The following is a 20,404-nucleotide window of genomic DNA, read 5'->3' on the forward strand; positions in this document are numbered from 1 at the left end:
GTGAATGGGTTTTGGACAAGAATGCACATAAATCAGAAACAAGTCTGTTATACTGTATGCATAAAAATTCCAGGAGAATATATTCATCAATTATGGGCGTTCCCTTAAATGGATACAAGAAGGGGCAAGATCCTAAAGTGACCATTTTATGACATAACTGTCTGGCGAGATTGAGAATGTACCGTGTCCCAACAACTAAACTTGACAGGAAATACACAAATCGTGTAGTATCTAAAACTTAATGTTTTAAAAATACATTGCTTTGTAAATATAATGTATGTTCAAAGCAAATCTTTTTTGCACAATGTATTAATGATTGACATCCTTTATTGGTTCTTCTGAAGTTAGATACCTACTATTTACGATTAATTCCGCCGTATCAGATTAGTTATTCACAAAGAAACATTTTTATTCGTACACTTGTACCGTACCAAAAAAAAATGAAATATCAGAATGATTGAGGCCATCTATTACGTCATGAATTAATCAATGAAAATGCAAAACTACATATTCTGTAAACCACTGCTATGTGAATGGCAAAAGGTGCATAGCAAGGTGGTACTACATCAATTTTTCTTCCCTGACTGTTAAAATGTCGCTTCTTGCGTCTAGATTAGTCTAATTTTGTCGGAATATTTATAGAAAAAGCCTATACGAATTTAATGCCACCTCCGACACTGTGTTTACAAACTTCACATTTGACCATGTTCGTGATTTTATTGCATTATTTTGAGGCCTCCCAAAACTACCCTCAACTTGACCGATGGACGTTTTAACAGCCCAGGTTGCATCTCTCAAAGTTGTACGCATCCAAATTCCTAAAGAAGCCATATTTTCGACCTTAGAATTTCAGCCTTTTTTTCCTTTGCTTCCCGACTGAAGTATTTGGGTCCATATGTAAAGTACACACCTACAGCGCAGCATCTGTGTTCTTCACAGTGGCTCAAACCGCGTAAAACTGGATGGAAATTCAACAAGCCGTCACGAGTCTTCTTTGTCCGCAAACAAGTAGTATACTACTATTGCTTGCAGTTAAGTTATGTGAGGACGGTGCGGTGGGGGCGGGGGGGGGGGGGGAGGGGGGGTCAATTGTTTTCAGAGGTGAAAACACGATAAAAGAAAAACGTAGCACTCATGTAGGAGTAAACTGCACTCTTTTACGTTAGTAGTCCAGTAGTTACCGATTGAGTTAGGATTGCTAACTATCCCATATTTTTCTAGAAATCCGTATTTTGACTATTTTTGCAGATCCCATGTCTCATATTATTTCGAATTTATCCTATTTTTACCTAACTTTCGCAGTGGAAATTAAAATAATTTATTTCACCTGACACGTCACGGTTGTCGCTAAAATCTCTGGTCCTGGGGTGTTCAAGTAAAGGTGGATTCATACTTTTTTAGCGTCGACGGTCAGAGGAATTCCTGAGTATTCGCACTACACAGCACGTCAGCGTCGAAAGAACGACGTGACCATGGAGATAAAAAGAAGAAGGAAGTTGTCATTACGTCACAAAATTTAAGCCGTTGTCCACCATCTTATTTAACCTAAAACATTAGATTCACGGCATTCGTACCTCCATTGTTCACCACTTTGATATTTCTAATGAAGTCACCGTGACGTCCCCGTGTCCAGTTTCGACCAATAGGGACTTTTGTGGTTGTACGCCAAATAGCATGTACTGCTTTGTTTGTGCGGAGACGTAGTTGTTTCAACAAAACTGCCAGCTTGCGTCGTTTATGGATGTACCAACCGATCCGATCGTAGTCTAAAGTTTAACAGAATGAAATTTCATTATTAAGAGAAACTGTTGTAGTAATATTCTCGTTCGTATGTACGAATTACGGTTGTGCTGTTTACTTTTATTCATCCCTGCTTTTTATTGCCATCAAAAGCACAAGCGGTCCGACATCCGAGCTACGTGGTTATCAATGGCTTCATCTCCACACAACACATGGCTATAGAACGGCTCAGGTTGTTGCTGTAGCATCTCAAGCCCAAAATTCCTCTCACAGATAATTATTCACTGTTCACATTTCTTACCTCTTTAAAGAAGATCCTGGTTAGAACAGCCTGGGACAGGGCCCATATGTATGTGTGTGTGTGTGTGTGTGTGTGTGTGTGTGTGTGCGTGCACTTTGGTTGCTTTCTGAAAAGGGTTTGGTCGAAAACTTGTCAACATTCGTTTTATCATGCCTGCCTGCTGCTCAGCGTGTTAGTAGCAATGTAATCGCTTCACCATTTAATTTATTCGCTTTTGATGTTCGTTGTAAATAATCAGCTGCACTTCAACAGAAATAAATGTATACATAATTACAATACCAGAAAAAAAGACACTCAATATACAACATTAATGTTGTCCGTATCACAAACAGGTGTTCACAATGCTGTAACCAAAAGTTTTGATCACTTACCCAGTGATATAAAATGCTTGACAGACAGAAAGGTTAAATCTGAAGCTAAACTGAAAAACGTTTCTCTTTGACAACTCCTCCTATTCTGCAGAAGACTGTCTATTATTGTAATGAGTAAATGGGCATGAACAGGAATTTTTAACATTAGTCTGTTTTTAATTAAAAAGCAAAAAACTAATAAATGATCAGCATGGAGGCATAGCTACAAAAAAAGGTTAATATAAAGTGACTCGTTCCACACCATTAAGATTTCATCATACAAATGATAAGTGGAATGTGCAGCTGACTAACTAACTACTGGTATATCACTAAAAACAGTACGTATTTCTATACTTTCAAAATCTTAAGATGAAATTCAGAAGTAAAATGAAGCAGATGATCGAAATGGATGTACTTTCCAACTCTGATATGTTTGTCTGTGATATGTTTAGTTATTCCCGAAAAACTGACAGTTACTTTTGAGAAATGCGAGGACTAGTCAGAAAGTAGTGAAAGTTTATTCATTAAAAAAAACCAAGCACAAGAAATACATTTTATTAAATACATCCGAAAGAGCGACCGACATATTACTTTTCCACATAGTCACCAAACACATTGAGGCACTTATCAAGCAGTGGACAATCTTTGGAAGACCTTCGTCGTAAAATTCTGCCGCCTGAGATTTCAGCCACTGAGTAACAACTGCCTGGAGTTCCACGTCATCATCAAAGCACTGCGTTGCAAGTCAGTTCTTCATCTTGGGAAACAAGTGGAAGTCGCTTGGCGCAAGATCGGGGCTGTAGGGCAGATGAGGGAAAACTTCCCATTTGAATGAATTAAGGAGTTCTTTAGTGCGGTATACCGTGTGAGTTCGGGCATTGTCGTGCAAAAACAAAATTTTGGATGTCAGCTTCCCTCGGCATTTGTTTTGAACTGCTCTTCTAAGGTTGTGCAACGTTTGACAGTACAGGTCAGAATTTATGGTTGCTCCACGTTCGAGAAAATAATTAGGAAGCACACCATGCCTATCCCAAAACACTGTCACCATCAGCTTCCTTGCTGATAAAGTTTGAAAACATTTTCTTGGTTTTTGGGGGACCTTGTATGCCCCCACTCTATGGACTGTAATTTTGTCTTGCAATTGATGTGTTTCAACCAAGTCTGGTCACTGGTTACGATTCGATCCAGTAATGAATCACCAAAAATTTGTGGTATCCTAGCTTTTGAGTGACAATTTCAAACAACAAAGTCCGTGAAACTTGTGGAAAGGAAAGTTTAAGCTCCGTTATTCGAAGCGACGGTTTCCACAAATCGTTTCAACTTTGGCGACAAGATCGTCAGTCACAGTGCTCGGGCGTCAACTATTCTCTTCATCATGAACGTTGGTTCGACCATTTTTAAACCGAATGCACCATTTCCGGACAGAACATTCACTCATGACGTTGTTTCCGTATACTTTGTACATTTCACGATATATTTCTATAGGTTTTAGGTTTTTTGCCAAACAAAACCGTATCACAGACCGCACCTCACAACTGAAGGGGTTTTCGATTGCAGTGCACATTTCAAATTCGAATATCGAAAAAATTAGATGCACAGAGACGTTCCCACTGTCACGGATGGATGCCGACTAAGCTGCCGAGCACGCACATACCAAAAACATACGTAATCGGCACACTCCTAGCGGCGTCAGGCGGAAACGTTCCCTACTTTCTGAATACCTTCGTATTCCAAGAAAATAAGCAAACAGGCTACTATTGGAAAGGTAGACCTATTATGTTACGCTAGTTAGGTTATCATTATTTTTTAAAAAAGGCTTGCAGACCATTCCCTTAATCACATTTGTAGTATTGCACAATAATGGGACATACAAAAATTTATATCTTTTTTTACCCTGTAAATTGTTATTATTGGTCACATACTGAATGATGCATCATAGGTAAGATTTAAAAGGGAAATAATGTGTAAACTACAATGAAACTAATGTACAGTGAATCGAATGAAACAAGAGCTCTATTCGGTATTGAAGTAGACCTCTATGCAGTTCTGTTTCTTTGACATTCCAATAATGGTTCACTTTTTTGACATACATAAGATATGATAGCATACCTTGCGTCTTCCCTCATTGCTCACGTCTATGGGTTAACAAAGAACATGTAGATCAGTTTTTTGCAAACATGAGCATTAAAAATGTTGTGAATACAAGTTGAAAGCTGAAAATGTAACAAAGAAGAAGCAGTACCAGCAAGACAACAATCACTGTGTTGGAGTTCCATCTTCTTTTGATATCGGTATAACTATGGTAAAAGTGGAATTAAATGGATTACAAAAGCATGCTTTTTACACACCGTTTCCCTCTCTACTTGGTTATTCGAAATATATCGACAAAAAACTACTTACATTAAGGAGCTTAAATGTGTCGTATTACTACAGCAAATACGCGTTTATGGACAAATAAACATTCGAAATTGCGTTCCTGGTACTGTGTTAACAGTGAAATTCTGTAGAGCCATCTCCCTCTCTCTTTTTTACCTCCATGCTCATGACGTTACAGCTAGTTCTTAAAATACCCATCGGAGGCGCTATTACTTAGTTCATGACAGAGCATCATAAAATGCTAAAATTTAGTTTAAAGCAGCTTGCAATGATTGCTGTCGCACTTCATGTTGAGGAACAGTGAGAAAAGAGTCTGTGTTAGGAAAAAAAAGTTAAAAAATCGAGACTGTGAAGGCGAGTTCCAAAATTTTTACAAGGAGCTGGAAAAGGAGCAGTCATCGTTCTGTAAATATTTCAGAATGTCTAAACAACGGTTTTTTAGCCTGTTAAGCAAGATGCAAATAAAAATTACGAGGAGAAATTTGAACTACAGAGGGGAATCTTCTGACGTGATGGTGACGTTCCATCAAGTGTGAATCCACCTGAAACCACCATCAGCAAGTATGCTCTGCCTGCCAGCGACCTGGAAACTGGAGGGAGAACAACATTATGCTTAGCTAGTGGACATGAGCGTTGTTCTGAGGTTCGTTTGAGCAGCTGCCAGAGAGCGCCAGAAAACAGGCATTACTGTGCATGAGCAGCACTGTGTTTTAGAGGGATTGTGCTTGATGTTTGCTCCAATCATACACTTGTTGTCACATTGCAGCATGTTGTTAAATGGGCACATATGGAGTTTATGAACTTAGGGCAATTGTTTCATCACATTGTATCGAGATAAGGAACACAAAATAAGAAAGAGGTTCTTTGCATAATACTCATTTCAAAACTAAACTCTACGGCTCAAAGTACGCTATTATTTTGTAATGTGGTGACTTAACTTTAATTCGTACTCTGCAACACTGTTATGTAGCACTTCCAGTCAAGTTTACATTTACCCAGCACTGCAAAAAGCTATTAAGAAGTAATACAAATTTCTTGCAAAAATAAAAAAGTTGCTTGTATACACCAGAACTAAGGTTAATAAGTTATTTCGTGATTATTTCACACTGTATAAAAATCAACATGGTTACATGTGAAACAAAGAAACTGTACAACTGGTCATTTATATTCTACGGTGGGAATAAATATTAAGCTACGCAGGGAGTTACAATGATAAAAACATGATGTGCTGCTATCCTATAATTTACCAAAGAATGGCATTCTAAAATATAAAACACAAACAATACAAATTAAGAAATAATGTCAAGCCTAGAAGAAGTACCAGACAAGTATTGAAAAATGTCTTGTGATAGAAAAACACTGTGTCTCACGAAAAGCAGGTCCGTAAAATTCCATTAAAGCTGTCAATATATTTGCAACAAAGTCTTTTATTCAATAGTACTGACAAAATTTGCCTGCTTAGTCATGTTCAAGTGAACATCTACATTGTTGTTGTTGTGGTCTGCAGTCCTGAGACTGGTTTGATGCAGCTCTCCATGCTACTCTATCCTGTGCAAGCTTCTTCATCTCCCAGTACCTACTGCAGCCTACATCCTTCTGAATCTGCTTAGTGTATTCATCTCTTGGTCTCCCTCTACGATTTTAACCTCCACGCTGCCCTCCAGTACTAAATTGGTGATCCCTTGATGCCTCAGAACATGTCCTACCAACCGATCCCTTCTTCTGGTCAAGTTGTGCCACAAACTCCTCTTCTTCCCAATTCTATTCAATACCTCCTCATTAGTTATGTGATCTACCCATGTAATCTTCAGCATTGTTCTGTAGCACCACATTTCGAAAGCTTCTATTCTCTTCTTGTCTAAACTGTTTATCGTCCATGTTTCACTTCCATACATGGCTACACTCCATACAAATACTTTCAGAAACGACTTCCTGACACTTAAATCTACACTCGATGTTAATAAATTTTTCTTCTTCAGAAACGCTTTCCTTGCCATTGCCAGTCTGCATTTTATATCCTCTCTACTTCGACCATCATCAGTTATTTTGCTCCCCAAATAGCAAAACTCCTTTACTACTTTAAGTGTCTCATTTCCTAATCTAATTACCTCAGCATCACCCTACTTAATTCGACTACATTCCATTATCCTTGTTTTGCTTTTGTTGATGTTCATCTTATACCCTCCTTTCAAGACACTGTCCACACCATTCAACTGCTCTTCCAAGTCCTTTGCTGCCTCTGACAGAATTACAATGTCATCGGCGGACCTCAACGTTTTTATTTCTTCTCCATGGATTTTAATACCTACTCCGAACTTTTCTTTTGTTTTCTTCACTGCTTGCTCAATATACAGATTGAATAGCATCAGGGAGAGGCTACAACCCTGTCTCAGTCCCTTCCCAACCACTGCTTCCCTTTCATACCCCTCGACTCTTATAACTACCATCTGCTTTCTGTACAAATTGTAAATAGCCTTTCGCTCCCTGTATTTTACCCCTGCCACCTTCAGAATTTGAAAGAGAGCATTCCAGTCAACATTGTCAAGAGCTTTCTCTAAGTCTACAAATGCTAGAAACGTAGGTTTGCCTTTCCTTAATCTTTCTTCTAAGATAAGTCGTAGGGTCAGTATTGCCTCATGTGTTCCAACATTTCTACGGAACCCAAACTGATCTTCCCCGATGTCGGCTTCTGTCAGTTTTTCCATTCGTCTATAAATAATTCGCGTTAGTATTTTGCAGCTGTGACTTATTAATGGAATGTTGTCTACTCCCGGGGCCTTCTTTCGACTTAGGTCTTTCAGTGCTCTGTCAAACTCTATACGCAGTATATCTTCATCTACATTCTCCTCCATTTCTATATTGTCCTCAAGAACATCGCCCCTATATAGACTCTCTATACACTCCTTCCACTTTTCTGCTTTCCCTTCTTTGCTTAGAACTGGGTTTCCATCTGAGCTCTTGATATTCATGCAAGTGGTTCTCTTTTCTCCAAAGGTCTCTTTAATTTTCCTGTAAGCAGTATCTATCTTACCCCTCATGAGATAAGCCTTTACATCCTTACATTTGTCCTCTAGCCATTTTGCACATCCTGTCGATCTCATTTTTGAGATGTTTGTATTCCTTTTGGCCTGCTTCACTTACTGCATTTTTGTATTTTCTCCTTTCATCTACATACGTCTGTATTTATATGGCATTAAGAGATCTTATGTGATGTCACAATAGAAACATGATTTCAGAGAATACTCCAAGAGCATTGTATATTCGTAAACCATACTAAAATACATAATTCTGCTTAAAGTGTACATTTTTATGTCCAGATTCGTACTGTAGTACCCGGTGTTAAGATTTTGAGTGTAGTTTTCTGGATGCTAATTTTTATGGAGTACCATTACTTTTATGGCATAATGTCACATGTGCCAGAAAATGAAAATGTGAATTTGAAGTTGAATGAACTGTTGAAACTAGCCAACAGAGTGGAAGGAAATACTTCATTCCCCATAAATTGGCTGCAGCTACAGAAAAAAATTAATAAAGTCAAATTTCTTTAGCAAATCAACAAAATAACTTCATTGGACTGCAAGATGATTAATATTTGATCGCTACTATAATAAAATCAGCAAACTGGAAGTTAATAGCATATTTTAGTCTGCCATTATTATGCAAGTGTTTTTTAATTCACTTGGCAGCTCTGAGCAACAGATAACTGTTTTGTTTTCATTTGAGGAGAGACCTGTATATGAGGAGAAACAGCAAAGTCATGACCTGTAACAAAGGTCACATCGAGACTACGAGACTTCCCCCCCCCCTCCGCCCACTATCACTCAGACTGCTATGCACCTGTGCAATTCTGTCAGCTTGAGTGTACCAGAAAAACTTTTTCCAGGTAGTATCTGGCTGCTTGCTGCTACTTCTCATACTGCTAACAGACACACTCCAAGTTGCCATGAGCAAGAGAAGTCACTGTTCATATGCGACTTCAGCTCACCACATGCATGTGAAACCACTGCTCAAACAAATCTCTGGTCAGATTCAGCGTTTGTGATTTGTCGTTTTAAAACGAGCAGCGATGAAAATAGGGTGAATCACCCCCCCCCCAAGTTGGGAAGAAAATCATTCCTGGATTTGTTCTGTGAATGCTAAATATTTCAAAGCTTTCTATCCTATCTGCAAATGGGAATTTAGTGTAGCACATGATGGCAATCCTGAGTGTTCTAAAAGAGCAAAAATTACAGGTAAGCAATAAATTGTTTTTTTAGTACAAATGTTTCATTGTGCTTGGTGAAATTTAAAATTACATAAGCATGAGTTTTTAATATCAAATGATATCCGTGTTTCGGAAAATCAGTGTATCATGATAGTAAGCGACGAAAACAATGTAAATATGAATGAACTCAAAGTAGTGACCAGAGTATTAAGGGGATCAGAAAGTGATTGTGGTGGCATACCACGTAGGCTTGACGTTATAGAATCAACACGTGTAAAAAATATACATTAAGCAAATGGGACTTATTAAAAGATCTGACAGTCGACTTTAAATGGCATTTTTCTCAGCTTAGATGATGTGGAAATAAAGCACTTTACAATACATGAAATGCATCTAAACAGATGGGGTAAATGACGACTCAGTCAGAGGATCAAAATGTCTGCGGCAAGATTTATTTTTCTATAAGTGAGAAATATGCCACAATTGCATTGCCAGCAGCAAAAAAGACATGCAGAGTATGTAGCACAACCAGGACCATCAAAGTTCTTTCCCTCTAACAAATCCAGCTGCAGCAGTAATAGAACACGAAGAAACGGCAGCTACAGAAGCGGTTTCCAACAGAAAAGCAGCGACAACAACAGCTGCAGCAACAGCAGCAGCAATAAAAGTTCAAGAATCAGTCTCTGGAGAGGAAAAGGAGATATTCACACCATCACATCTACACTAGCAACAACAGCGGCAATAGATGGCACAGGAACAACACAATCAGCAGAAGACGTAGCAGTATAAACCTCACCTCCAGCAATAGCAATGTCAGAAGGCAGTGTTATACTTCTGCCCAGAAGAATAACAGCTCCACCTACATATTTCAAGAACTTTTTATTGGCAGACAGTATCACACAAATAGTAAGGTAAATGGTCCACTGAAGTCGGAAAAAATATGTTAACTTTTTTCCGTAAAAATTTACAGGGTTTAGGCATTAAGCTATGTGAAATAGAAGTGTTTCTGAATGACTGTTTAAAACAAACAGCAGTCTTATGTATAAAAATGAGCATTGGACAAAAGACATGCAAACAAGTACTGCTGTTATCCATGAGTTTGAAATCATAAGTAAGTTTTATGGAATTAACAGTAAAGGAGATGGTACATGCAAATATGGTAGGACAGGGCTAGATTCAAAGGAAATTAAATATAATAATGCAAAATACGTGGAGAAAGACTTTGAATAATGTGTATCTGAGTTAAGTAAACTCAGAATGATTATTATGGGTATATATAAATCACCACCAGGCAGCCAGCCAGTGTGGCCGAGCGATTGTAGGCGCTTCAGTCTGGAACCACGCGACTGCTACAGTTGCAGGTTCGAATCCTGCCTCAGACATGGATGTGTGTGATGTCATTAGGTCAGTTAGGTTTCAGTAGTTCTAAGTTCTACGGGACTGATGACCTCCTATAGTGCTCAGAGCCATTTGAACCACCAGGCAAAATTTTACTTTTTTCCTGCAAAACCTTGAAATGCTTCTAAATGTTGATCTTAACAATAACTGTACTAAACAACAATATCTGATAAATCTGTTATCTTATAATGCGACAGCAACAGTATTGGAAGACACTAGATGTATGAATGGATCTGAAACAATAACTGATCGAATATTTGTTCATAAGAACAAATGTGATCATATCACTGAGGTAATATATACTGAGTCCCCACATCATAAGGCAGCACTGATGACTTTTAATAATACATCTAATATGGATCCAGTGCTTTGCAATAAATACAGAGATAAGAGACTTATTCATTAAGACTGCTTAAGGCTCTTTAATAACATGTAAAAAACTATAACTTGTGACATGGAATCAACCTGTGATGTAAAGGAAAAGTTTGTCATTTTTTGCAGGCTATAGGCACTGTTAAGATGTCTCATTTCCCATCAAGTACGTCACAATCAAAATTAAAGCTAAGACATGGGTAAACCACGGAATAAAAAATCAGCAGACACACTCAGAAAGGTAAGCAAATCTGCCAGAAATAATACCACACTAAAATAATATGTGAAAATTTCCAGAAAATTATACAAGAAAGTTATAAGAACAGCTAAGAAATTTAATAATGACTCATACACCGATCAGTCAGAACATTATGACCACCTACCTGATAGCCACTATGTCCGCCATTGGGACAGCAAGCAATGGTGATGCATCGTGTCATGGAAGCAATGACGCCTTAGTAGATCACTGGAGGAAGTTGGCACCACATCTGCACACAATCAAGTCACTTAATTCCCATAAACTTTGGGAAGGGGTCCACGAACTCTGACACCTTGTTCAATCACATCCAAGATGTGTTAGATCAGTTTCAGATCTGGTAAGCTGGGGTCCAATTTAAATGCGATACTATGTTCTTAATACTCCATCACACTCGTGGCCTTGTGACATGGCGAATTAGATAGCTGAAAAACGCCACTGCCGTCGGGAAATTTGATCGTCATGAAGGAGTGTACATGATCTGCAGCCAATATATGATACTCCTTGGCCATCATGGTGCCTTACATGATCTCCACTGGAGCCATGGATGCCCACATGCATGGACAGAACATAATAGAGCTGCCGCCAGTTTGTTTCCATACCACAGAACAGTCGTCAAGGAGCTTTTCCTCTGTAAGGCGACGGATTCACGCCCTCCTATCACAGCATGTGGCTGCCAATGTCACATGCATGAGTCATTGGGCGCAGAGGCCCATCGTTAGGAGTGTTCAATGCACTGTGTTCAGACACACCAGTACTCTCCCCAGCATTAGAGTCTGATCTTAGTTCCGCCACAGTTCACCGCCTATATTGTTTTACAGGTTTGCCCAGCCTATGGCATCCAAAATCTGTAATTGGGGTTGGCTACCCAACCCCATGACGTCTGAAGTATGTCTGACTAGCAGTCATTCCTTGCGACAGGAAACTGCTGTTTTTTTTTTATATCGATAACAGGCCGGTGATCATAATGTTCTGTTGATCAGTGTACAGGTATATCAGCAAAGGTAGCAACAAAGTAAAATCAGCCTGTGAGGTAAGACACAGAAATATGGTAAACTAAATATAAAAAACAACAACTTTATAATTAAAAGAAAAGGGAAGACCATTGAGGACCCCATGCAGATAGCCAACATATTCAACAAACATTACACAAACATAGAGACAAAACTAATTCAAAGTAAATAAATTTCAACTTGAGAGTGCAACTCTCCATGAATGATAAAACCATATTTCTACGTCCTGTTACTCTGTATGAGGTATGAATTGCTATAGATATGTTAAAAAATAAATTGTCATATAACAGTGATGCGATTCCAGATGAAGTAATAAACCACAGTGCAAGATACTTGCTGACATCATTAATGTACCATTTAGCACAGGTTTCTTCACAGAAAAACTGAAATATTCGATTGACAAGCCAATTTACAACAAGGATGAGCAGTCTGGTGTTACCAATTACCTACCTGTATCACTGCTACCTGGGTTTTCAAAAGTAACTGAAGGGGCAATGCATGAAAAATCAAAATTTAGTTAATGAAAAAAATGTTTCTAGGAGAAATAGTTCAACTGACACAGCAATCTGCAAGTTGACCATGCATGTCTCACCACGAGCTATTTCACGTGGAATGGCGATTTCTACGAACAGCTGGAAGGCGTCGCCATGGGTAGTCCTCTCAGTCCAGTGGTGGCCAACTTCTTCATGGAACAATTCGAAGCACAGGCACTGGACTCGGCGACCTGCAAACCTAAGGTGTGGTACAGGTACGTCGATGATACTTTCGTGGTGTGGAGCCATGGTGAAGAACAGCTCGGTGAATTCCTGAGACACTTGAACAGCCTCCATGCCAACATAACATTTACCATGGAAGTAGAGAAGGACAAGAAACTGCCATTTCTAGATGTGCTGGTCACAAGGGACGGCGAAAACCTGGGACACAGCGTGTATCGAAAACCGACACACACGGACCGATACCTGCACAAACTGTCAAACCACCACCCGAGCCAGAAAAGAGGCATGATTAGTACGCTCGTAACGAGATCAGGACGAATATGTGAGCCTCAACACCTCAAACGAGAAATGCAACACCTGGAAACTGTTCTGAGGAGCAATGGGTAGTCCACAAATTACATTAGAAGTGTAACAGAGCCAAACACTCGGCGAAGTTAGGAACCGGAAAAAGAAATGTCGGGTACGGCCTTTCTGCCATACATCCCAGAGTGACGGACAGAATCGGTCGTATATTGCGCAAACACGGCGTAAAGACGATTTTCAAACCGACAAGGAAGATCAAAGAGTGTCTTAGATCGGCGAAGGAGAAAAGAGACCCACTTGCAATGTCGGGAATATACCGTATACCATGCACATGCGGAAAAGTTTATGTCGGAATGACTGGACGATCAATTAACACCAGGATCAAAGAGCATAAGTGACATTGCAGGTTGGGGCAGGTGGAGAAATCGGCCGTGGCAGAGCACGCACTGAATGAGACGGACCATGTAATAAAATTCGCCGACACGGAAGTTCTGGCTGTAGAGAAGCACTATCACACGCGCTTGTTCAGAGAAGCTGTAGAAATCCAAAAAGACGCGAACAGTTTCAACAAGAAAGAGGAAAGGCTTAAGGTAAACGGATCCTGGCTTCCCGTACTGCAGCGAACGACCGTCGCAGGTAGCAAGAGGATAACCGCACCGGAAATGACTGCGGAGAAGACCTCGGACGTTGGCGCGCCAGGTACATATAGTCTGCGGCCGCGAGCTCGCCTCCAGTTCACCACCGGCAAAGGAGGGTGAAGCTTTGACAATGCCAACCACTCGTGCTGGCGAAACGTCAGAAAAATCATTAGATGAACGTCGGCCGAAGAACCCGAGACAGAAGCCAATAGGCAGTTTGTCAGAAGGTGAGTTAATGTTTTCTGCACCTTGAGAGCCAAAAATGATAGGCTCTCAATTTGTCTGTATTGAACATTTCTGGTTCAAATGCTGAGGCGGGAATACCTTTATTCCCAGTGAACTATAAATGGACAGAGGTGTGCTACAAATGAACTGCCAAGCTTATAAAAGCAAACCTGCTAGCATCTGTGATTTTTAACTGTAGAGAAGTTTTTACATACATAAAATCGAAGGTATCTTTGTAAAAAGAACCAAAGTCTGTAAATTAGTACAATAATAGTGTAAAATAAAACAAGTACTCATATTTTAATTGCATTCAACAACTCTTTGGAGAAAACACTATTTGGAATGTTTATTTTGTAAGCTTCCACATTGATCCCTTATTTTCCATGTAAAAGGTTGGCACTGCTAGACTGAGTCACCAAACCCAACAAGTACTACCAGTTAAACAAATGCATACAGATGTTAACTGGTTAACTTATTAATTGTTACAAAAATTCACATATGTTCACAGAATGAAGTTGGCTGGTTCCCAGCTACAAAGGACAAAAAGGCAGCAAAAGCTTTTCCAAACTGCAATGGGATTGCTAACATTGCTACTGCCTCCCAAACTGTTAATTACTTTAATTTCCTGAAAAACAGTCATTAGGAGCCAGAGTTCTTAAATTTCTGTCAGAGGTACAAAAAGACTTACAAGCAGGTGCTGTCTGATACAAAAACCTCATTTAATGAAAAAAGTATATACAGTCACAGTACAAAAGGAAAGCAGCCTGGGATGGCATAAAAAAGGAAAGAGTGGAGGGGGATAAAGTAATAAATAATTCACACCATCTGGGAAACTATGTGAATGAACTTTTTTCAAATATTGCAGGGAACCTACAGCAAAAATTCTCAAAACAAATACAGCACTTGTAAATAATTATGCCATACAAACAATGATATTACTGCCAACTACAAGCATGAAGTCAGTATAGAGTGAAACCTGTCAATAAAATTTACTGATTGTTACTTGTGACTGTCTTGAAAAACTTAAAAAGAAAATCAAATGTCGGTACGCTTTGATAAAGCACCAATGTTTGTACTGAAACAATGCATAGAGAGTATACAAGTTTCCTTAACAAATGTAATAAACAAATGCTTCACACCAGAGAAATTTTCAAAGTATTTAAAATAGGCAAGAGTTGTATCTCTGATAAAGAAAGGTAAGGCAGAAGAGACAGAAAATAACTGGCCTTGCTGTCAGCAGGCTCAGAACCAATAGAATCAATTATGAAAGACACATTAATGAATTACTTGAATAAGTACAATCTTTCAAGTGGATCACAATTGGGTTTCAACAGCGATAGAAATACTGAATCACAAAAGCGTGACTTGATGCTCTTGACAAAACTGAGAGTGTCACAGGCATATTTTTGCTTCTTTCAAAGGCTTTTGATACTGTCGATCGTAAGATTCCACAAAATACTCGGAAGTTTCTGCATTAGGAATAATAGGGGTAGCTAATGATTGATTCTGATCATACCTAGCAGATAGTGTATAAAGAGTAGAGGTAGCACATACCCCAAATAAACTTTTAGCTAAACAATTATCAGAACCAGAATGCATTAATACAGGTGTTCCTTAGGGTAGTATTTTAGGGCCAATACGTTTCCTGATATGCATCAGTAGTTTTAGTCAGTCAAGGGGAAAAATATGTTTGCTGATGACAGCAATATTATAGTCACTGAGAAAACAAGAGAACTCCACACAGAGAAAACAAATGAAACCTCCAAGGAAGTTTACAGTTGGTCAGTGAGCAAGAAAGTGACACTGAATATAAAGAACACAAATGCCAGGAATTTCAGTTTGAAGAGGGGAAATGGCACTGTTAAATTAAATGTAGATGGCACCTCTATAGAAGGTATAAAAATGCAAAATATCTGGGAATGAATATTGATTCTTAGTTTATGTGATTTGAAAGCAGAAAGATACTTGCAAACAGAATGTCATCAGCAAGTTAAGCCCTGAGAGCCCCCATGTGTAACAGTCAGTGTTTTTTTAGTTACTTACTAGTCGTATGTAGACTCTCTTTTTTGCGAACAAATGCACAAAATATGATGACAACTTTGAAACTGCAGGAAAGAGCCATGACAATAACAACTAAAAATAGTCGAGCTCATTGTAAAACCTATTCAAAACACTAACCATTTTTACTGCACTATGTAAGTACATTTACCAGTCAGTTGTACACATCAAAAATAACACTGATAACAGCTGTACAAACAGCTCTGTCCCTGACCATGGAACTATTGGAGAAATGTGAACAAAATACATTTCCAGTACGTGTAGTTGTGCATATGACACTTTGTGCTGAATGCATTAGACCTCTGTGAATTGATATTCTACGGTTGTTGACTGGCAACGAGATCGTGTGTGTCGTCTATATGTAAAATATGTTCTTGTAGTAATAAAATATAAGTTTTATCTTGTCCCAAACAACTTTTCCACGTCATTTCACTGCGCTAAACAAATAATCCAAGAGGTTATAGACCTACCACTGAATTAAAGTGAAATAAGTTATTTCACATTGACATGATTCTTGAGATTCTCCTGGCGTATTTGATAATCAAAATATCCACGGGTGTGCTGCCGGTCTATAGTGTCCAATGGGCACAGTATTTCGGCGATCATACATGACGCCATCATCAGGTGAACTGACGGACTGAGCTCCTGTGAACGTGCCGGCACGGAGGTCCGTACGCTATGGCTGCTCAGAGGGAACTGGGTTTGGTCGCGGCGGCGGCCGATTTAAATACCCTCCGCCCGCGGCGCGCTCCCTCCGCCATCCGCGCCCAGCGCCACGGTGCTCTCCGCCCAACCACTGCAGCACAACCTGTTGAGATGGATGAAGTCACGAGGGAGGAGGTAGGCACTGCATTTATTCCATACACAGGCACACTCTCGGGGAAAATCGCCCGCATTCTGAAGAAACACCGGGTCGGAACTGTGTTTTGTCCTCCAAATAAAACTCGTGTACTGGTGGGGAGCGCCAAAGATGACCTCGGTTTGAGGAAGGCCGGCGTGTACCAGATTCCGTGTCAATGTGGCAAGTCGTATATTGGTCAGACGATGCGTACCGTCGAGGATCGATGCCGTGAACACCAGAGGCACACTCGACTGATGTATCCGAGCAAGTCGGCGGTCGCTGAACATTGTTTGCCGGAAAATCACGCCATGGAGTATGACCGCACGAGGATTCTGGTACAGACGTCGAGATACTGGGACAGCGTTGTTAGAGAGGCCATCGAAATTCGCACCAATGACGACCTCATAAACCGTGACTGTGGCTATAATCTTAGCAAGGCTTGGGAACCAGCGATTGGATTAATCAAGAGTAAATCGAGCAAACGTATAGTTGTGACGACCACGGCGGACAGAGCCATCACACCGACGTCATCTCAGACGCCGTCGCAATCTGTTCCACCGCGCGACCGTGGCGCTGGGCGCGGACGGCGGAGGGAGCGCGCCGCGGGCGGAGGGTATTTAAATCGGCCGCCGCCGCGACCAAACCCAGTTCCCTCTGAGCAGCCATAGCGTACGGATCTCCGTGCCGGCACGTTCACAGGAGCTCAGTCCGTCAGTTCACCTGATGATGGCGACATGTATGATCGCCGAAATACTGTGCCCGTTGGACACTATAGACCGGCAGCACACCCGTGGATATTTTGATCACATTGACATGTTTTTCTATCAAAGTGCACAGAAGTTTGTATAAAGTTTCATTGTGTGTACAGAGAATAAGAGTGAGTGTTAATATGAGTACAACACAGATACTAAAAATAGAATGGCCTATAGGCAGCGAGAATTGTGCAACTTGGAAATTTGCCCTTGAGGCGTATTTGCATTTGGATTACCTATGGGACATTGTCAATGGCGCATTGAATGAAGTTTTTCTGCTAAGGATCGGAAGGCAAAATCAGAACTAATCCTTTTGATTGATCCAGTAAATTATGTTCACATAGAAAAGGCTACATCAGCAAAGAAAGTATGGGACAAACTGAAAAACGCATTTGAAGATGGAGGTTTAACCAGAAAAATAGGATTACTTTTGAGCTGATAACCACAAGATTGAACAAGCGAAAAAACGTGGACGAGTACGTTAATAAAACAACTTCAGCTTCAAATCGTCTGATGTCGATTGGTTTTGAAATTGCAAGAGAATAGGTTGCCACTTTAACAGTAGCTGGACTACCAGAGAAATATTCACCTATCATTGTGGGTTTGTAAAGTTCAGGAATATTCATTATGGCAAATTGTATGAAGGTAAAAATTCTACAGGACATGAAAAATGAGCCCATTTCTTATGATCCAAAGATAGAAACGGCTTCCGTTTCATAATCTAAATACAAGAAGAAGCCAAGAAAATGTTTCAGAAGACTGGACATTTTTCATCACAGTGTAACGAAAGGTTGAGTATTAATGAAAAGTAGCATGTTAATTCTAGTAGTCCTGAGAGGAGAAACTACCCGTAAAGGTAAGGCACTTTTTGCATTTTATTGCTTTACTGAAGTGAGTTACGATGATGCAGAATGGTTTCTAGAGTCAGGAGCATATGTGCATATTATTAAAGCTCCATAAGTTGCATTGGAATTTCCCAGTTGATGTGTCTGAGTTAAAGTGTTAACTCGCAAGAAACGTTATCTCGATTTGTTAGTGAATGGGGAAAAGCAAAATGGTTCAAATGGCTCTGAGCACTATGGGACTTAACATCTGAGGTCATCAGTCCCCTAGAACTCAGAACTACTTAAGCCTAGCTAACCTAAGGACATCACACACATCCATGCCCGAGGCAGGATTCGAACCTGCAACCGTAGCAGGCGTGCGGTTCCGGACTGAAGGGCCTAGAACCGCTTGGCCACCACGGGCGGCGGGAAAAACAAATTGTAACTGCACATAACATACATTATACGAAGAATATTGCAACAAATTTGCTATTGGTAAGCAAAATACTAAAGAAGGTTAATAAGGTTATCTTTGATATAGATAGAGCCAAAATAAGACTCTTTTGGCGATATTGTAGCTACTGCAACTAATGTAAAACGTATTTACAAATAAAATACAGTTCAAGATATTGCTGAAACTGGAAATCACTCTGTTTATGCTGCAGAAGATTTCTTATGACAGAGGGGACTTGGAGATTTGATATGCTGCAGAAGATTTCTTATGACATAGGGGACTTGGAGATATGAACAGATGAAGTATGGCCTTATTGAAGAATATGGCAATTGGAATTGAAAATTACAGAAAGAATAATGTACAATGTAAGGTGTGATTGCAAGGAAAGCAGGCGAGACTGCCATTTAAATCACGTCAATGTAGACCTACGGAAGTCTTGCAACTCATTCATACAAATCTCTGTGGATCTATTGAGAATAAATCCTTAGGCTCTAGCTATTATTTCCTGGCATTCATGGCTGATTCTTCTACATACATTCATGTATACCTTATAAGCACCAAGGATCGAAAGTGAATGATGAATTTGATCTTTATTGCAAAATATTCGAAAGACAGATTGGGAAGAAAATTAAAATTATTAGATCAGACAAGGAATCAGAATATGTAAACAGACAGTTTAAGAAACAGTCAAATGAAATGGGTATCTGGCATCAGACTACTATTGCTACAATCCCTCTCTGACTGGAGATGCACAACCTGCCAACAGAACCACTGTAGAGAAGGCAAGAAGTTCGCTAAGTCATACTGAGCTAACTAAGCGTTTTTTGACAGCAGCAGTGGCAACATCAATGCATTTAGTTAGCAGATCACTTACTAAAGCTGTGAAAAACAAGACACCTTATGAAGTATGGACTGGGAAGAAACTGGACCCAAGGCACTTAAAAGTGTTTGGATGTAAAGCTATGCTTCAGATTCGAAAACCATTAAGAGTTAAATGGGACGCAAAATCGCAGAAATATATTTCTGTTGAATAATGTGGGGTTTCAAAAGGATACAGATTTTGTAATCATGTGAATAAAACGATAATAAGCAGTAGTGATGCAGTATTTTTAGAGAATTCTAAACCTAAAATAAAGGAAAAGAGTCAGAACAATACAGTAACTCGAACAAATATAAGGTGTGACAACGCTGAAGAAGAGATGGAAACTGAAACAGAAGAAGGTAAAGATGAAGAGGAAACTTATACACTACCTGAGAGAGAAACTGGGGAGGAAGAATTCAATTTATGGAGTTCTACATGTATAATAAAACCAAAAAGATATCCAGAGTATGAAATGTGCATTTCGCAAACCTTCAACAATGAAGCAAAGATAGTCGACAAAGCCTTGGTAAATATCAATACTCAAAGTTGGGAACAAGCAATGGAAAAAGAATTACAGTCATTTTTGGATAATGATAAATGTGACTGGGTTGACATGTCTTAAAATAAAATAAGAAGACACTAAGAACAAGATGGCTATTCAATAATAAAAATCCTGAGAGTGCAATACCAAAACTCAAGGTCAGATTGATAGTTAAGCGTC

This window comes from Schistocerca piceifrons, chromosome 4 (genome assembly GCF_021461385.2).
Source record: "Schistocerca piceifrons isolate TAMUIC-IGC-003096 chromosome 4, iqSchPice1.1, whole genome shotgun sequence".
Lineage (NCBI taxonomy): Eukaryota > Metazoa > Arthropoda > Insecta > Orthoptera > Acrididae > Schistocerca > Schistocerca piceifrons.